General features: G+C 41.7%; 1 protein-coding gene across 6 annotated transcripts in view; it reads right to left on the bottom strand.

Moving 5' to 3' along the window:
• The window catches only part of WNT5B (Wnt family member 5B), a 132,716-nt gene that overhangs the window by 70,878 nt on the left and 41,955 nt on the right, over positions 1 to 19,883 (bottom strand). Inside the window, exon 1 of one of the 6 annotated variants that reach the window (XM_081927268.1) lies at positions 17,472 to 17,590. The exons of the other annotated variants lie outside the window; for them this stretch is intronic. The gene's annotated coding sequence lies outside the window, so the exon portion shown is untranslated. Of the gene's footprint in view, positions 1 to 17,471; positions 17,591 to 19,883 lie in introns of those variants that run through there. 6 annotated transcript variants of the gene reach the window in all.

The following is a 19,883-nucleotide window of genomic DNA, read 5'->3' as shown; positions in this document are numbered from 1 at the left end:
GGAAGCAAAAGCCCTGAAAAAACTTAACATGGAAGCAAAATGGCCTAAATATTGTGAAATTTTGGAACAAGAAGGAGATAGGTTGAAATTGCAGAGTTTTGAATAATTAAAGGATAAAGTGAGAGATTGGCTCCACTATTATCAAATTTTGGAGACCTATAATAAGGATAAGAGAGTCGGCTTCCAGGTGGAAAAATCTAAACTAGAAATAGAATTGTTGGAATCCAATACTAAGACTTTGTCAAAAATGTACAATCTGCTGTTAAAATGGAATACTGAGGATGAGATGGTTAAATCTGCAATGATCAAGTGGGCACAAGATGTGGGTCATAACATCATGAGTGTTGACTGGGATCAGTTATGGACCACCGGTATGAAATTTACAGCATGTAATGCTTTAAGAGAAAATATTATGAAAATGGTATATAGGTGGTACATGACACCAGTCAAACTCGCTAAAATTTACCACTTGCCTGATAATAAATGTTGGAAATGTAAAGAGACTGAAGGTACATTCTTTCACCTCTGGTGGACGTGCCCAAAGATTAAGGCTTTCTGGGAAATGATATATAATGAACTGAAAAAGGTATTTAAGTATACCTTTCTGAAGAAACCAGAGGCCTTTCTCTTGGGCATGGTCGGCCAATTGGTGCCAAAGAAGGACAGAACATTCTTTATGTATGCAACAACAGCAGCAAGAATACTCATCGCAAAGTATTGGAAGACACAAGATCTACCCACTCTGGAAGAATGGCAGATGAAGGTAATAGACTATATGGGACTGGAAATGACCAACAGAATCCGAGACCAGGAAAGAGAGACGGCAAAAGAAGATTGGAAGAAATTTAAGGACTATCTTAAAAAATACTGTAAAATTAATGAATGTTGAAACGATGTTGGTTTAAAAATTATGTGGTTACTAGCTGTAATGGATATGAAAAAGAAAAGAAAGGTAAAGATCTAAACAGGATTAAAGGAAAGGATTTGCTGAACTTTGATTAGAAATTGGAATACAGAAAGGGAAGGTGTGAGGAAATCGGGGAAGTGAGGTTTTTGAAAACAAGGGAATGAAATTATACTTGTTTCTGTTTGATTTGTGCTTGTTTGTATTGTTATTTTGTTTTGTCTTTATTTAATCTGTGAAAACTTAATATATAATTAAAAATAATAATAAAACAACAGGAAAAAAGCATACTGCAAATTTGCGTGTTATGCAATTTTTTAATTGATCTGCATAGGTAACATTAGAAGGGGACTTGGTGTTCCCATTGAAGACCTAACTTTATTTTTGATGGTTTAAATTCAACAGTTAATTAACATTCCTACCCATGATTTGAATAAGCACTCAAATTCCCAGCAATATATACATATCAGTGGTGCAAGTGTCCTGTTATTTTTACTCAGGGCGTTAAAACCGGGTCCAGAAGGGAATGGCTTCTATCAGGGCGTTAAAACAGGGTCCAGAAGGGAATGGCTTCTGTCCCATGACCAGGAAACCTGTCTGAACCATCACACACTCTTAGTTCCCTTCCATTGCAGGATATGCATGTCAGTGCACCCCAGTCACTCACCTGGCAAGAAGGCAACCCACTACAGTATAGGGAATTCACATGTGCAGCTTCCCTTATCTGCAGTGCCAAAAAACAAGCCCATTGATGCTAATCTACCCCTGTCTCACAGCTCAGATGCTTTTCTGTGGCTAAGCCCCTTATAATGGTTTTACTAAAATCCCCTTTTGATGGAAAAAAATCCCAGCTGGAAGTTTCAGGCAACACCACAATATGCAAGTCTGCGGGTTTCTTTCCCCAGTTTCACAAAAGCCTCTAATGGAGTGGAAAATTTGCTGGAGGCCAGAAGTTTGGGGCTGCAATTATTTTTAAAGGATTATCAGGAGAGAATGGGAGGCGCTTAGTGCTCTTCTCCTCCCTTTCTATCCCCTCTTTGTGTTTTGATCTGTGCTGCTTTTAAACAGATTCAGCAAGAACCCTCCTTCACTGCAGCTGAGAAATGGAGCATCCTAGCTTCAACTGCCTCACTTCTCTATCTCCAGTGAACAGAAGTCAGAACTCCAGTTTAAAGAGGCCACTGGCTGAAGTGAGGGTTGCCAGATTTTTAACTGGCCTGTTCCTGGAGTTTTAACAGCATCTTGACATGCAAATACTTAGCAGGTACAGCTGTTCTTGGCAAGGAGATAAAGTCATGGGGAAAGGAAATGGGCAGAGAGCCAAGGTAGAGCCTGGCTAGTCCAAGGTTGCGGTCACTAGCAAAAAACAAACCAACCCCAAAATGTTATCAGGCTGGCTCTGAAGTTTACTTGCCTGATGGTGTTCACTCTGCAGAATCCAGCTTGCTAGTAAGTCAAGTGGAATAATGACTGGATATAACAAAAAAAGCCAACATTGGAAGAGACAACAAAATATAGTCAGGAAGACAGGAATGATGATGATGATGATAGGAGCACTTTCAAATGTTCAAAACACTACACATGTATTATCTAATTGTAATCCTTACCACAACCCTGTAAGATTTGTTAGATTTGTATATAGGTCTCAGGGTGGTTACAACATAAAATCATAATATAAAAACAAAAAATACATAATAATAAAAAACAGTCAATAAACCCACCCTCCCCAACACATTTTAAAATATTTTTTAACTTACTTATTTCTTAGGTTTGTTTGATTATTTATTTATTAGATATTACAGATGGGGACTGATGCTGAGGCAAAGTTCAGATCTCCCCCATAAATAATGTAAAAATTAGTAAATAAATACTGTATTTATGTGAGCCATTGCTCACAGCAGGCTTGCTCCTTACTGAGGAAAACAGAAGTTCCCATATTCAGAGCTCTGTCAACCACAAAAACATACATAGATGTCTGCGGGCCCCACAAAGAGGGAGAAGAAGGCCTCATTATCCAAAACCTGGGTGGATTTCCCCTGTCCTGACTTGATGCCAGTATTTATAACCCATGGCCATAGCATTCCTGAGGGAAGCACCATAATAGCACAGAGAGGAGAGACATCCAAGTACCACCTACGTCTGTGGGAAAACTCACAGCTCAAGCATAAACCCAGGTGTTGCTCCTTAAGGCACACAACCTGGGCTTGAATTCAGATCACCACTCCCACAGTATGGGAACTGCCGATGGGCCAAGATGCTAGTCTCAGTGCTTAATACAGTATGTTATGCATCTCGCTCATTCAGACATGCACACACAAAGTGCTGCTTGCAAAACCACAAGCTTTGGAAAAGGTTACGTGTCCATTTGTGCAAAAGGCATAGTGCAAGAGAAACGATACAGGCACGCAAGCTGCTTATGTGCAGCACAGCTCTTGCTAGGTGAATGGAGGTTTGAGCTTGTTTGCAGCTAAGGGACTCACCGCTCAGGTTAACTCCAGTCTCTGACGGTTATCCAGAGATCTAATCATATGCCATCTCCACCCTTGGCCAAGATCCAGCCGAATTACGTTATGCACTTAGGGATGTGTGTCTCACCACAAACAAACCTCAAAGGACCCATCTGTACTTTCGCAGAACTAAACATGCAGGAAAGTAGCAGAGGTCTAAAGGAGCTCAGTTTTCATTACAAAATATAACCTGCCAGGTCTGGAATTCAGCATTTTTTAAAAGTTGTTGCAGTCAGACCATTCAGATTCTGCAACTGGAGTAAATTAAGGGGGGTGGGGAGGCATGTTTTCACAGAGATGCTTAATTTTAAATATATTGGGTTGAATCTAGACTTAGGCTGAAATTCTAACCCTACTTAGCTGAGAGTAAGCACCACTGAATTCAGTGGGACATATTTCTGAGTAGGCATGGCAAGGATTGCAGCCCAAGTAAGTTGCGCTAAGATCTCAATATAATCAACGGGACTTACATCAGGACTGAAACTTGTTCCATTAATTTTAATGGAACATAAATTCAACTTTAGTCTGGATGAGTCGGGATGCAACCCACTGAATTTAAAGTCTGAAAAAAAGTTACAACAGGATTCTTCTATTTTGACATTTAGTTGCAAACATTTCAAATGGAGACGAGTGGGGCTAGTAACATGTTCTTATTTAAAATTGAAAGAGCAGGTCTTTAGAATCCAGGTCTTCGGTATTTTTCAGTTGACCAAAACCAAGATTCCCCCATTTCTTTTTCCTTGGTCTTCTTTTTCCAGGCTCAACATACCCAATTCCTTCAGCTTTTCCTTACAAAACGTCTTTCCCACATCCCTGATCACCTTTATTACCATCCTTAATGCAGTCCAGAATAGCATTAGCTCATTTTGCAGCTACGTCACACTGCTGACTTGCATCCAGCCTGCAATAAACTGCAACACTGAGATACATTTGTTTCTGATGAATTCTATTTTGATTCTCTGAAATCTTGATGTGTGAATCCTATTATTTGTATTTTCAGACTATGGTGTTTTGAATCTACTATATATTATCTTTAAATGAGCCCCTGTTAAAAGTTACTGAACCAGGGAGGAGGAAAGCGCTTGTTTTTACACCTTAGATGGGGTTGGCAGAAGCCACCCACTGCTTATATTGGGTTTCAGACAGAGATGATGTGGGGTTCAGGACAGGCATGCAATGGTAGAGGCTTTATTTTTGTAGATAAGCAGGACTGCAGGGGCAAAACCTATGTCAATATGAATCCTATGGAAAATATTGCTCTTGTAGGCAGAAGAGAGGCTGGTTGTGTTTGTGTATTCAGGCACTGTATATATGAAGATATTTTAGAAACCTCTATACTTAGCCATTGTGGTTTAGATCTTTTTCCAGGCCAGGGATAATTGTGTAAGCGTGTAGTCAGCACTGGCCAAACAGAGACTTTTAAACTATACAGTCATTGCCAATTCTGTGAAGGTTTTACATTTGAGAGAGGTTCAACCCAAGACCCAATTATTAAAGAAAATAACAACAGAACCCAACCAACTCTGCCATCACTGTGCGTTGCTCTTTTGTTATCTTGCTTTAATTGGCTGCCTCAAGTCAAGATCTTGCTAAGTGGCCAAGTTAAACTTAAGGGGGCGGTAGGGGAAGTGATGATGTAGTTGACTTAACTGGTGCCTGAGCTTCCTCTCTGAGTCAGACCTGAATCAGGGCTACAGAATGAAGCTAGGAAGTGGTCTCTCTCATTCAGAAGAGAAATAAGGACACTTGACCGCCTGCGGTCATGAGAACTAGAGTCAGTTTTCATGGCTGGGATGAGTGGAGAGGAGTGATCATTAGGAAGGCCAAATGCCTGCAGTGGTAATTATATTTTGCCTTGCAAAGTTTTTCCTAAACTGCATTGTGGAGAGCATTCTATTTCACTTTCTTTCCAAGGACACGGGTGTTTATTATGGTTTAGCAACCCTGAAGCAGATTCAACTTGCATCTGTCCAGAACATCCCAGACCACAGTGACCTATTATCACCTACATAGAAATTATATTCAGATCTGTGCTGACAAATTTACTGCAGTTTGAACACACTGAAATATTTTGGTGGCTCCGTCCCATCGGGAGGCGGGAGGTGTGGAAATGATTCAAAACAAGACCTCTGCTAAAAACCAGCTGCCATTTGGAAGTCGTCGTATGCCTGTGGTCAGCAGTGTATCTACAAACATGCTAGAAATGACTGACACAGTTTGAGACAGTGTCTTGCCAGTAAAGTGATAGGAATAAGATTACTGTCATTATTAGGGCTTCAGACATCTGAGCAGCTTAATGGCCTCTTTTGAATATATGTTGGCAAACCATACTGGAATCCTTTAGGCAAAATGCTATTAAATCAAAGTGACAGTGCTCCTCATGATGACTACTTTTCTAAAAAATAATAATGTGATTTGGTCTTTCTGTTGATGCCCGCAGGAACATTTGATACATCAAGGCCAGGGAACCCTGTATATAGTTTGGTGCTTTTTTTTTTCTTTGCGCAGGGTTAGGGTTAGGGTTTCTCTGGTTTCTCTTCAGATCGTATAGTTTGGTGCTGTAGTTGTTTTAAAGTGAGTGTTAAATAGGTTAGAGATGGCAAGGACAGTTCAGAAGTGCTTACAAACAATTTCCCCTTCACTATCCCAGAAATGTAACTGTGAATTAACTTTTCCCCCAAAACCACCTTGAGATAAAACAAACAAACAAGGTACATATTTTTATATAAATGTATAAAGATGGTGGGGGAGAGGGAGGTTTATCGGTTTGTGGTTTTTATTTTCGTTATGTATTTATATTGCATTTTACATTATATTGCATTTTATATTGCATTTTACATTGTGAACTGCCCTGAGATCTATGGATGAAGGGTGGTATACAAATTTAATAAATAAAACTAGATAGATGATAGATAGATGATAGATAGATAGATAGATAGATAGATAGATAGATAGATAGATAGATAGATGATAGATAGATTAAAGTTGGGGCTCTACAACAATGCTTTGGGATATCTTTAGTGTGCATGTGTTACCTGAGCCTGTGGCTGAGGAGCCTGGAGAGGGAAAGTCAGCACTGAAAACAGGAATCCCTGCTGTATCTTGAGTTTTACCGTACTTCATGTGCAAAATTTAGCTGATTTTTTAACATTTGAAAGTGCAGCCCATCTACATGGAAGTCAATGGAGCATGCAGCTTCTTCATGCAATTTATTTATTTATTCTCCCGCCCTTCCACCATGCAGGTGGCCTTGAGGCTCTTGGAGGAAAGGTGGGATATAAATGAAATAAATTAAAACATAGCATGTAATATTATGTTGATAATAACCAAAGGGAGAGTTTAATAATAATAACACAATAGACATGTACAACTCAACGGAACAAATTATGAGGGAGGAGGGAGAGGTTAAAAATGCACTTCTGATAAAATAGATCTGTTGTGTGGCATAAAACTGGCAGCAAGGTTGAAATCAATCAATTTAAAAACATGATTTTAAAAAAGCTTTAGTTTAAGATTTTTTTTGCAAAATATACAAGTTCATTTTAATTTGCATTGCTGACTTACATATATACACCCTAAGAGCAGAAGGAAGACTCAAAAACAGTACATATGAAAATAGTCAGGGTTTCAATTAGCTGATGAGGTTCAGTTGCAGCCTCTAGGAATTGATGGCTTAAGCCCCAGAGATATCCTTCCCATTGAACACAGATGCATTACAAAGTGTTTATTAGAAAAAAACCTATGTGACATTCCACTTAGCAGTATACACTCCTGAATTATAAGTGTGGCAATCCCATGTTCTCTGCATAAGCAGTAGAGAATATGTTCTCTCTTTACTCACTACAGCAGACTTCACAAGCTCTCCAGGGCACCAATGCTTCTTGAGGCTGATGGGAGTTGTAGTCCTAAATACCAGTAACTGGAGATCACCTGCTGGCCAAGGCTGTGATACAGAATCTCTCCCCCCCCCCCCGCCCCCAGTCCTTTGACAATGGAGGTCTATTTTATTTATTAGATCAGCACTGCTCTTAATTTAGAAAACCACAGAGTGGTTGACACACAAGAATATAAAATACACAGCCAGAACAACAAAACTGAACCAGAAAAATCATATTTCTCCTATATCAGTTCCAGGCACCAAGGATTTTGATTGCTGAACATTGAATTCTAAGACTATTAACCACACGCAAGCACCTTGACGTCTTGATCGTACTGTCCATATAGATATCACAAAGCCTGCAAATAACCAATTTCAAAACTGCTCTCATATTACAGAGGACACTTTTATTTGTTGCTGCTTGTTGGGATGTCAAATGGTAGCAGTCACACAGTGCAGCACAATGCAGTATAAAAAGATTCCCCTCCCCAAACTATTATCTTATTAAAAGCTTTAGAAAACATTTAGAGCTATAATTCATCTTGGAATCTGGCCAGGTCACAAAACACCCTTGGAATTTTAATTGCCCTGATCCCTAGTTTTATTTACTATTTGAAAGGGAGGGCTCCAGCAGCACAGGGTCTATATAATTCCACAAAGGGATGCTGAGTCAGTATTAACACAGGGGGGTAAAAGCCACCGCCAGCTGAGTCACCCACCCAAGCAGCACAAAGCCACTTCCTGCAGGCTCATGGGCATTCCTTGGAAGCTTTTACATAGACTGGGTAGCCCCTTCCACCCTGACTTAGATGATGAGTGACGAAAGAAACACAATGAGTCAAGAGAACAAAACCCAAAAGAAAAGGGAGGGTCTTTGAGAAAGAGCGGTTCTTAGCAGTGATTCCCAAGCTGTACAATGAGCGCTTGGATATACATTCTCTCAAATTATTCCATACATGGTACTGCATTACCCATATACGGTATAACTCAGGGCTGAAAGGCACCCTGTTGATAATGGGTTGACCATGGAGTATGAACGCTGAAGTCACTAAGAAACCAAAAACTGTGCTGTGTAAAGACAAACATGAATCATACTCCATACAGCTTATTAATTAGCAAGCAACTCATTGGTTACACATAGCACAAGTTCTAATGTAATAGATAGGCTGCAGTTTGTCCATTTCTATTGTGGTCCTAATGTTTTAGCTACCCTTGGACTAAAGATATAAGGAATTCTCTCACTGGACAGGGTCAGCATCACAGATAGGCACTATACAGTACAGCACATGTTAAAGTGAATATCCCTGCTGGGGGCACACTGACACCCTCTGGTGCCTCTTGGCCCTGCAACTCCTGCCCCTTGCTGTTGCTGCCTGTTCACCTGCCCTCTTCTGTAATCAAGCCAATGGAGATGGAGAAACCTCCACCCACTTTTCCCAGGACAACTATTCAGATTGGGTCCAGAGGGAGAAGGCAACTGAAGGGGCAATGATGCCTTGGAGAAGAGGGGAGCTTGTTGAGGGCACCTTGCCCAGCAGTCTCCCAAAACCTGGAGCCAGCACTGCTGATGAATCAGAACAAGAGTCCCTCAGTCATGGGTTGGGAACCTGTGGCCCTCCAGATGTTGTTGGATTACAACTCCCATCATCACTGAGCAGCATTCATGCTGGCTGAGACTGATGGGAGTCCATCAACATCTGGAGGACCACAGGTTCCCCATCCTGAATGCTCATGCCTCAGTAATAATTAAGTCTTCTTCAGCACAATTTAGAATGTAAGAAATCAAAGCTAAAGCAGATGACAGGAGTCTGCCTCTTGTGGAACCAGCAAGCCACACATCCATAGAACTTGCCTGGGCAGCATCACATCCCTTTATAAGCCAGAGGCTGCTGCATAAGAGAACAAAGCAGATTCCTTCATACTTACTGATGCATTCAAACTATTTGTAATTAAGCTGAGTTTTTCTAACCTTCATTCAGCTGATGTTTTGTGCAGGCATCTTTCTTCACTGGAGGTTGCCATAGTACAGTATGGTTTTGAGGTCTGAGCAACTGTTCTGAGTCCATCTGTCAAGGTGTGGTTTAGCAATCATATTTAAGGCATTTGGGGATTTTAAACTTGTCCATGATCCAGATAGGGTTATTCTACCAACATAGCCTTTCTAGTCCTGAATTCAGAGATTATCAATCAGTGGGTTTGTGACCCAAAGCAGGTTGCAGGCTAGGGTGCTGTTTTTTTGGAGAAATCACAAGAAACACACCCAGCTGTGTACCAGGTCAAAAAGTTTATTTTCACACAGAATTAAACTTCAAATATAATATGTATAGTAAACCAAATTACAGTATTATTCTTAAGTTACCTATTGACTTTCTAGGTATGCAGTAATTTTTAACAGGCAATCACTATAATTTCAAGTCTCAGGATATGTGCCTGAAAAAAAAAATCCAGGGGAGGGAGTGTCACCAGTAACACTTCTGCAAACTGTTTCTTTTGTAAACCACTTCAAGATTTCTTTTAATGTAAGCCATATAAAAATATTATTAAATAAAATAAAACAAATAACAACTTTGAAAAGTCTGAGAAACTCTGCCTTAGTTTGAAAACTGAATTAAAATTTGACGAAATCTCTAGCACAAGTACCAGCTAATATTATTTAAGAACAAATCTATCAACAATATTAAGAGATGGCACAATTTCCATGGCTTTACAGTTACCGTAAGTAGATTGTTTGGATGGGAGTGTAAGGTCCAGTTTCATGTCCCCCATATCTTTAGTGTCTCAAGTTTCATCTAAATTAGGTAACTCCAAGTATGTCGTTCCAAACAACATTCCTCCTTCTCTAAAGGAGATTTCTTATTCCCACAGCTTTACCAAGAGATAAAGAGTCTCCCCACCCAGCACACATATTAATTCTCCCTTGATCCTTTCCAGTTCAGTATGATACTTCTGAAATTCATCACTTTCAAGGGTGTCAGTAGATCTCAAACTGCTAGATCACCATGACCCACCAAGGAAGCACCAGACTGAGGTTCTCATGACAGCTTCCCATCAGTGCGATAAAGGGCACATAAGCTCTGCTGGAACAAGGCCCAGATAGTACAGAATCCTGTTCTCATAGTGACCAAGCAGAGGCCTATGGGAAGCTCACAAGCAGGACTTGAGCACAACAGCACTCTCCCTACTTGTGATTCACAGCAACAGGTATTCAGAAGCATTCTACCTCTGATATTGGAGGTATAGTACACAGCCATCATAACTAGCAGTCATTGATAGTCTTATCCTCCATGAACTTGTTGAACCCCCTTTTAATGCCATCCAACTTGGTGGGCAATTCAAAATGGCCATTGAACCCAATTTAAACTTTGGACAGCAAAAATGAAAGAACTGCTCCACTAGATCTGATCATAGGTCCATCTAGTTAGCATTCTGTTTCCAGCTAATTGCCAACCAGATGCCCTGGAAGACAAAGCATGAAGACAATGGGCAACCTTTGTTGTTGGTCTCCAGCAACTGGCATTTGGATATATACGGTCTCTGAGCAGAGAGGTTTCATTTAGCAGACATGGGTAACAAATTTATTCTTAATGAATTGGTCTATACAATTGAGAATTTTGAAAAGAATATATTCACTGGAAAGTAGAAATGGTAGACGTTCCCCCATTTGCTTGCTTGCTTACAAACCTTGTAAAAAACTAGGAGAAGTGGGATAGTGTGACCTGGATCACATGCCAGTATAGGGACTCCCGAAGAGGATATCATGGCTGCAGGGCCTCCTGCTGCTGCCGCACCACCGGAACACAATTTCTGTTCTCAGCCTGAAGCAAAGTTCTTAACCTGAGGTACTATTTCTGGGTTAGTGGAGTCTGTAACCTGAAGCGTATGTAACCCAAGGTACCACTGTAGTTCAAAAGCCTCACTTTTTGTCTTACAAGTTGCTATGCCTGCCTGCAAATAAGAACTTAGGGTGACATGTGCAATGCTGCACAAAATTAAGGTGTTGGAATTGCATGGCAGAGATGCTACTTGGAATTAGCCATTTTTTATAAGATCCATGTCCTGTCATTTGTCACTAGACTACTGCAGTCTTCTGCTCTGTAATCCACCATTGTTTCACCTTGCCCACCCCCCTCAGACCCAACATTGGCTTCTTCTGTCCACTCCCAGATCAGGCACAAGCTTTTCATATTTACCTTCAAAACCCTCCATAGACATGCAACCCGATCCTTATCTCTTAGCTATTGTGTGCTGCTGACACATCCCTGCCTGTGACCTTTACTTTTCCAGTTTCATGACTCTCACTTATCCAGAGGTTTCCTGCTCCCTGAAAAATGTTTCTGCCTTGCCACTCTGTATGCCAGGAACTTCCTCCAAATCCCTCTTAAGAACTCACCTGTGCTGCAAAGCCTTTGGAACAAGCCCCTAGTTCCAATACCCTGAAGTCACAATTTAAGTAAACATATATTCTTCCCCTATTTATCCCTACCTCCATTTCCCTCTGTCGTTTCCCTGTTTTCACATTATGAGCCTCTTGAGGACAGGGACCTGCCAAGTCTGTCCTTTTACAAAGCACCATGGTGCAATGTGAATAAGTAGGGTTGTCATATTCCCAAAACTGAAAATCTGGACAAAGTTGTTGAGATTTAATAAATTTAAGTGCCTTCACTCTGTTCCCCTCACTCTCACCCCTTCCCATGAAGTTTGTACAGTTATTGAGCTTGTGGAACCTTGAGCATGAGGAACCTTGACCCCCCCCCCGCCAAATGTTGCTGAGCTCCAACTCCCATCAGCCCTGGCAAGCATGGTCAATGACCAGGGATGATGGAAATTGTGGCCCAGCAACATCCAGAGGGCAAAATGCTTCCCACACCTGATGATAAACTGTGCATAGCTACTGCTGCTGTCAGGGCAGGACTTCAGGGCAGAGGTCCAGGGCCCCACTTTGCAGAATGGGTAGGCAGGCCACCAAGTGCAGCTTACCACATGTTGAAGTAAGTAAATACAGATTTTCATTTGTATCATGTCTCATCTATTTTCAGTGCCAGGGCTTCACCCTGGAACATGTGAAGTCACCATGAGTTAATATGTATTGCTGAGCAGGTTCAGAGTTCATTTCCTTTACCACTGAGCAACTGTAGAGAGCCTCAACGCGTCCAGGGTTACAGTGGTATTTCCAGGTAGAAACCCTGAGCATCACTTTTGGAACATAAGCCTTCTCCTTTAGGGCTCATCCACACTTTCGTTTGTCCTGTCATTTCTAGGCATGGATCTGATAGGTTTTTATTTTCTCCTGTCACTTCTCCCTGGAAAACTTGCTGGTTACTGCTGAATCAGAAGAAATGTCATTTGGGATTCTGTGGATTGATGCAGTAAACAGCAGGTTTTCCCGGGGAAAGCAGCGAGAGAAAAGGAAAAACCTATTGGACCTGTTCCTAGAAATAACAGGAGAAGCAGAAGTGTGGACAAGCCCTACATTTCAAAATTAAGCCTCGGGCCAGGTCCAGTTTTATTCTTAAAAAGCCTGCTGCAGGTTCTCTTCATACAACCCCAAAAGACTGAAAACTCTGTAAGTGAGCTCTGGTCTCAGTTTTCATCAGCTTTATAATCTTATCAACTTTAAAAACAAAACCAGATGATTAGCCAATTTATTTAAATTCCTTGCTAAGAGTTGCTCAACCTGCTGTGCCTCTCACTGCACTTTGGGAAGGCTGTCCAGAGCTAAATATAGCGGAGCTTTCTCTGGACTGCAGTGTGGGTCAACATGTCACTCAGTAAAATTTACATGGAAAGTAAGGTGGGCAGCCAGCTCTTATTTTCAGCCTTAGGATTGTGTGTGCTGGTAAGTCAGCTCTCCCCAGATTTCATATTTAGACCAGCAGCTTATTTTTTCAAGGGAGACTTCCAAGCCTTGAATGTCTAAACACACACAATATTTACTGTCGCTAACTATGAAATATATAAACTGTTGGATTTCCTTTCCACCACTACTTTAACACTCATATCCGGAAGCCAAATTAAAAGTGGTGGGACAGATAGTTAAAATGCATGTCTGCCACGTTCATAAATAGATCGTATGGGGAGGTCTGCTCTTTATGTAAAACTCATCCTCCCCTTCTCTCACGGTTACTTTGTGTCGCTTGGTTGCTTTAAACCATGTTTCCCCAACATGATACCCTCTAGAAAAGGCCAGCCCAAGAAATTTTGGCACTATTTCCTCCTGCCAGGGAAGAAGGGGTCAGGGTAGATCTACATCATAAACAAAGGGAGAGGGGGAGAAAAATAGGATCAACAATGGGATCTGTTGCCCAGGGTGGACCCTGTCGCCTGAAATAGTCTTCTCACCTCACCTCATGAGCTGATTTCCCCCAAACCACATGTACCTGCTCCACATCTGATATAAACATTAGTGTGAGCACATGAGCACATGGGTTTGTCCAAAAGGCTTGTGGTTTGTTCTGGAGACGTAAAGCACAAATCCACATTCTGGTGACACACTAAACCAAACATGGCTTAGCCCAGAGTAGAGCAAAATGTCTGACTAGGAGCAAAATGTCTGACTATCATTAGCTAAAGTGATGCTTCAGGTTAAGAACAGTTTCAGGTTAAGAACGGACCTCTGGAACGAATTAAGTACTTAACCCAAGGTACCACTGTAACAGCATTCAGGGCTGTAAGTCAAGTGCCCAAATCACACATGAGACCAACAGCGAGGCAAGCAAACGTTCAGCAGTTTTGGAATAATACAACCCTGACGCAGAATCACTCAACTGCAGTGTATGGCACATTTTTCTCACTTCCTATCTGCTTAATTGTACCTTTTTAAGTCCCACCATCTTCCCCATAGGAACCTTGCTTAGGACCCAACATTACTATTCTAGTCAAGTAATACTTGATCCAAATCTCTTGTTGTAAGTATATGGTACCTGAAATTTCACCTGGTGTGGTTAGTTTTGATTGAACACATAAAGGTCAGAAGTTTCTGTTCCCTAAATGAGTTTAGAGTAACTGACTGATGGAGTCAGGTTACAGATGCAGTTATTTGCTTATATGCCTTGCAGATTTGCTCTGCAACAAAATGAAGGATTCTTGTCATTGCCGACATTACTTCATTCATTCATTCACTCACTCATATAACAATTAATTGCCAAGGTGGTTTCTAAGCAGTTCACAAGTATACAACCGATTACAAAAAACCCCACATAATTAAATACACAATAAAACAATTTCATCAAAATATTAAAATAAACATGCAGAACCCCATCTTCATGTTGCCACAAGATGACAATCATCAGGCTGTGGTACAATTGACTAGATATCCACTTCAGCTGCAATACTGCAGCAGTACACAAACAACATTATGACACTCAGAGAACTCCAGATGTGCTGCCAGCTAGATGTCTAGTGTCTTCTGAATTGGCTGGCAGCACTTTTTGAAACATTTGAAGAGGAACTTACGTTGTACAAGCACGGCCTGCACAAGTGCTCTTGTACAACTTCCCCTTCAAAATGTGATTGTTAAGTGCTGCCAGTTGAATACAGACAGGATTTCACATATAGCAGGTGGCATTTCTTAACATCCAAAGCCACTCTTAAACTGAACATTTGCTTAGGTCCAACTAAACCTGGACATGACATTGCTTTTGGGGATTTCTGGCATCTGGAGGTCAAGATGCTAGCTTTTTGTCTCTTGAGACAGTAGTTTTCATGGTGAACTTTGGGGAAAACTATATGAAAATCTGGCTCTGGGAAAGGAAACGCCTGCCTGGCCTCAGTTATCAGCAAGAGAAAAAGCAGTTTGAAGGGTTCTTAACTTTCCCATCCCTGCCAACAAAAACCCCAACCCACTCAGTTCCAATTATTCTGGGACTTCCAAGGTAAAAAGAAAGACATTTTACCACTGGCCAAAAGGATAAGGGCCACAAGATAGTTGCATCACCTTTACCCAATCAAAAACATTAGCAAGGAAATACCAGTCCAGTCCAGATTGGATAAAAATGCCTGCTTGCAGTTTACTATGTTGTTCTGGCTTTGTTAAACTGATCTCAATTTCTGTGTTGTGATATTTTATATGGAAGTGTGGTTTCTAAATATTTAAATTAAATTAAATACCTATTCCCCTCACTCTCCTTCCCTTTTGTGTCTTGTCTTCTTAGCTTGTAATTCTATCTGAGAGCAGGGCCTGACATTCTTTTATTTTAATTGACGTGAGCTACTGTGGGATATAGCGTGGGTGTAACCAGGATTTTTGTTAGGGGGCAGGCTTTATGTTACAGGTGGGCAGAACCTCATTTAGTTCATTATTTATTTTTATTTATTTGGGGGGCTGCCCCTTCCTGCCCCCTTTGGCTATGCCCATGGGAGATTGTACTTGTCAAATAGAAACTCACTGAAAAACTGGGAAGAGGAAGCTGCTACATCTCAGCATACAGGGCACAATTAGACAGGTCCATATCTAAAACAATGATAACAGGTATTTTTCTTCCCCCCTAAATATTTAGGCCTTCTTCACATGTTATACAGCAACAAATCCAAGTCAGTCAGTTCCTGTGTACTCAAAGTTCCCAGGCAATTTTGTGTGGGTGAGTGTGTAATGCTCACATCTTGCATGTGTACAACTGCAGGAAACACCAACATAGCACCAATGTTTTACAGAGCAATTGTAACATCTAAAGCTGCCCCCATTTGAGGTTCCGAGACACATACACAGTGATGGCCACATTTTACATGTTTTCTGCAGCAAACACTGTACACTACAGGTGCTTCCCACAGCAACTATAGCATGTGGAACTGCTCTGATTACATTAGATGTCGCAGGTATACTGCCTGCCTTACAGCCATACGACTAGACAAGAAACAGGTTTCGGTGTCATAACATAAATTACGATGAGAAGGAAGGAAGCAAATTAAGCTGCTTTACACTGTGTTACACAATTGGTCAGTTGAGTTCAGTATTATCTAATCTGATCAATAGCGATTCTCCAAGGTGTCAGCCGGAAATAGATTTTTCCCAGACCTGTTAACTGGGACATGCCAGGGATTGAATCTGGGACCTTCTATATACAAAGTGCATATGTACCATTGAGTTATGGTCCCTCCCCCAGAACAAAAAAACCCAAACATATAAAGCAAAACTAACACCATTATGTGCACCATGGACACCCTACAACTTATCATCTCAAGAAACTAAATTTGTCACTAGAACGTTTGGTAGTAGTGTCTGCATCTGGAGGTACAACGTGCTCCATGGGTGTTAATCCTTTCTTCGAAGTGGTTGTTATGCTATCCTGAAATGCACACCATGCAATACATACCGCATATACAGCATGACTTCAGTAGGATTCCATCCTAATGCCACAACATGGCATAGGAACCTGGTTGAGTGTGACACTTTACACTAACACCCTAATAATCCTTACACTAGTGCTCTGCTATTAGCTTTGGCTCCAGTGCAGAAAACTTTCCAAAGAGTTTCAGAGGATTTCTCTATTTTAAAAAACTGTTCCTGGGTACCCAACCCAGGGATTTTTCTAAAACAAGAGGAGTGAGGAACTTCAGGCTCAAGGGCCAGGCCTCTCAATCCAGTTCTTGGGATTCTGCCCAGGCCACATCGCTTCCTGGCTGTTCCCTGTGCCTTCCTTAAGAGCTTTTGCCCAACTGGAATATGTGCTTGAACAGCAATAATGACTCCTGCTTGCCTGGATGAAGAGATGTGTGTGACGATACAGAAACCAATGGCATTTGCATGGCTAAAAAGAGGTCTACTATACAAAGTAAGAGTCACAGCCATTGCTTCACCCACTCTTGCCTCTGACACCACCCACTACTGGCCCCTGGCATGTTGCCAACAAAGGAATGTGGTCCTCAAGTTGAAAAAGTTTCTCCACCCCTGCTCTAAAGAGGATCCAAAATTCTTTTATGGACTTTCCCCCTGCAAGATATTGCGACAGCCACAAGCACAGAAGACTTGATAAGGGGATCAGACAAATACATGGAGGAGTAGACGCCTATTAATAGTTGTGAGCTGGTGTAGCATGATGGTTAAGAGACTGAGTTGTGAATCAGAAAGTCCCAGTTTGTCCCAGTTAGAAGCCTGCCTCTGCAATTAATTCACTAGTGGCCTTAGGCAAGTAACTCTCTCAGCCTCAGTCTACCCATTTGCAATATAGTGACATGAATACTCTCTTACCTTACAGAATTATTGTAAGGCAGGGTGGGGGGACATGTGGCCCCCCACGGATGTCACTAGAGTCCAACTCCCAGCAGCTTTAGCCTTCATTGCCAATTCATAGCATTAACCACAACACCAGACTAGGCATCAAACAGCTTATCCCACATGGCAGACTGCAGTAATAGAAACACATAGTTGCTGTGTTCTCCAGGAAACAGAAGATCTAAGCAGAGAAACATTTACATTTTCCTTGAAGTAGCAGTAAAGGTTTGCCCACTAAACTCAAAAGCTACAATCAGCACAAGGAAACAAAATCTCAAGTTACAAAATGATAGGCACAGAGTCAAACAGCTGCCAAGCCTCAGCTCTTAAGTGCTGGTGGTGGATCATGAAAAAAGGAACATTACTCCCTTTGAGAATTTTCTCAAGATCTCTTTTGGAATCATCAGACTTGGTTCACAAGTTGCCATAGATCTCAAATGGTATGTGGGATGATTCCAGGTCCCACTGTGCTGTATTTGTTTAGGCACACATACAGAGAGAGAGAGAGAAAGAAAGAGCACAAATTGGAGGCAGATAACTGTTTAGTATTTATTTTGCACTGTCAAGGGTTTATTTTGTAAAAGGTAAACTGAGCCTAAATAAGAGTGGGAGAAGAGGCTTGCCGAAATCCTCAGAGGAAGCAACCTAAGTTATATCTGTTGGAGGAAAGCTGTGAGCAACCAACCATGGTCAGCCCACAACAGGCCAGGAAATGCTTCAGCAGCAGCAGCAGCAGCAGCAGCTGCAGCAGCCAGAACCACAACTTGAGCCTGACCACATGTCAACCAGGGACACAGAATACCGACCGAAGAGCTTAAATTTAGACAGGTAAACAGGCAAGAAGGAAGAGTGTTGGCACCTATTCGGGCTTAGCAGGACAGCCAAGATGTGTGAATCAAGTAGCAAAGACTTCAAGAGCAGTGGCAGCTGGTGGCCCCTGGGGCTGACAGGGGGGCCTACAGTAGGCGGCACCAGAACCAATGACAGGTTCTGAAAGGCAGAGCCAACGGCTTGTTCCCATCCTCAACCCTGCTGAGTTCTACAAAGGCAACACTGAGGTTGCAAAGGAAGAAGCCAACAGGTAGTGCTATCTTCTGTGCTGGTTCTAAGTCAGAAGGCAGGGAAGGTTACGAATGTGGGATTTCCTGCATGCAAGGCATATGCTCTACCACAGAGGTTCCCAATCCCAAAGTGTGGTCCATGGTCCACCAGTTTCATGCAGGTGGTTCACAGAAGCAACTCTGAGGAGTGGCGGAGCTATGTGCATGTGAGAAATGTGTATGAAGAATGGGGGGCACAGGGGCTTCTTCTTCAGTCTTGGAACCTGGCCAGGACTGACCAGAAGTGATGCGGGGAGAAGGCTCTGTCTGCCTCACAGGAATACAGCTGTGGCTGGCAGCAAGATGTGGAAGGTCAAAAGAGGGGGAAAGAGGCTGACAAGGCACTTGAAAGGAGTGGGGAGCCAATACATGGAAATGAAGGAAGCAGCGAGAAGGGGAAGAAGCTGAGAGAGTGAACGCAAGATGGAGTGATTGAAAAGTGGGAGCTGTTAGTTTATAACAACAACAACAACAACAACAATAGTCAACGTCTAAAAATGGATTTGTGGTTGAAGAAGGGAGACTGAAAAAAACCACTAATTAATAAATGATCAAGAAAATAGTAACGAAGATGAAGCAAGAGTAAAGGAAGAACATATCAAGGGGAAATGCACCTCTAGAAGGATTTTTAAATTGTATTAAATTTAAATCCTTTTGTTTCTTATTGCATTTTATTGTGTTAGAGTTTGAATTCCATATAATTAAAAAACAGTACAACTGCTAAGCAACTGCTAGGCAGAAAACTCATTAAGTGGTATAGCAAGACCTTTACCGATTTGCAAGTGGTCTGGGGGGCACAGTGAGAGTGGAAACCTCTGCTCTCTCACTGAGCTATGATCCTTCTCCAACACATTGAGGAGACACAGGTCTGTGGCAGCCAATCCCCTTCAGTGTCTAGTTAAGCCCAATTCACTGCTATTGGACATAATAACAACAACAACAACAACAAAATATATAAATAATTTATTATTTGTACCCCGCCCATCTGACTGGGTTGCCCCAGCCACTCTGGGCAGCTTCCAGCATATGGCATATGGCTTTCATATCAGTTGCTGGTTTTTTTCCTTGTCCGCCTCCCCCATCTTAACTGGAATAATAGTGGCATTATTTAGCATAGACGAAAACAGTAAGTGGCATTATAAAACAACTAAAAAGTCCCCCCCTATTGCCAATGGTAAGTCAGCTGTGGAAGTCCAAGCAAACAATGAGTGTTGGCATCACAGATACTCTCTGAAAGATTATATGCACTTAAGGCTGATGCCTTATCGTAGTTCACAGATCCTTCCCC

This window comes from Podarcis melisellensis (genome assembly GCF_964234715.1).
Source record: "Podarcis melisellensis genome assembly, chromosome: 10".
NCBI classification, from domain to species: Eukaryota; Metazoa; Chordata; class Lepidosauria; order Squamata; family Lacertidae; genus Podarcis; species Podarcis melisellensis.
This window is presented reverse-complemented; position numbering and strand designations above follow the sequence as displayed.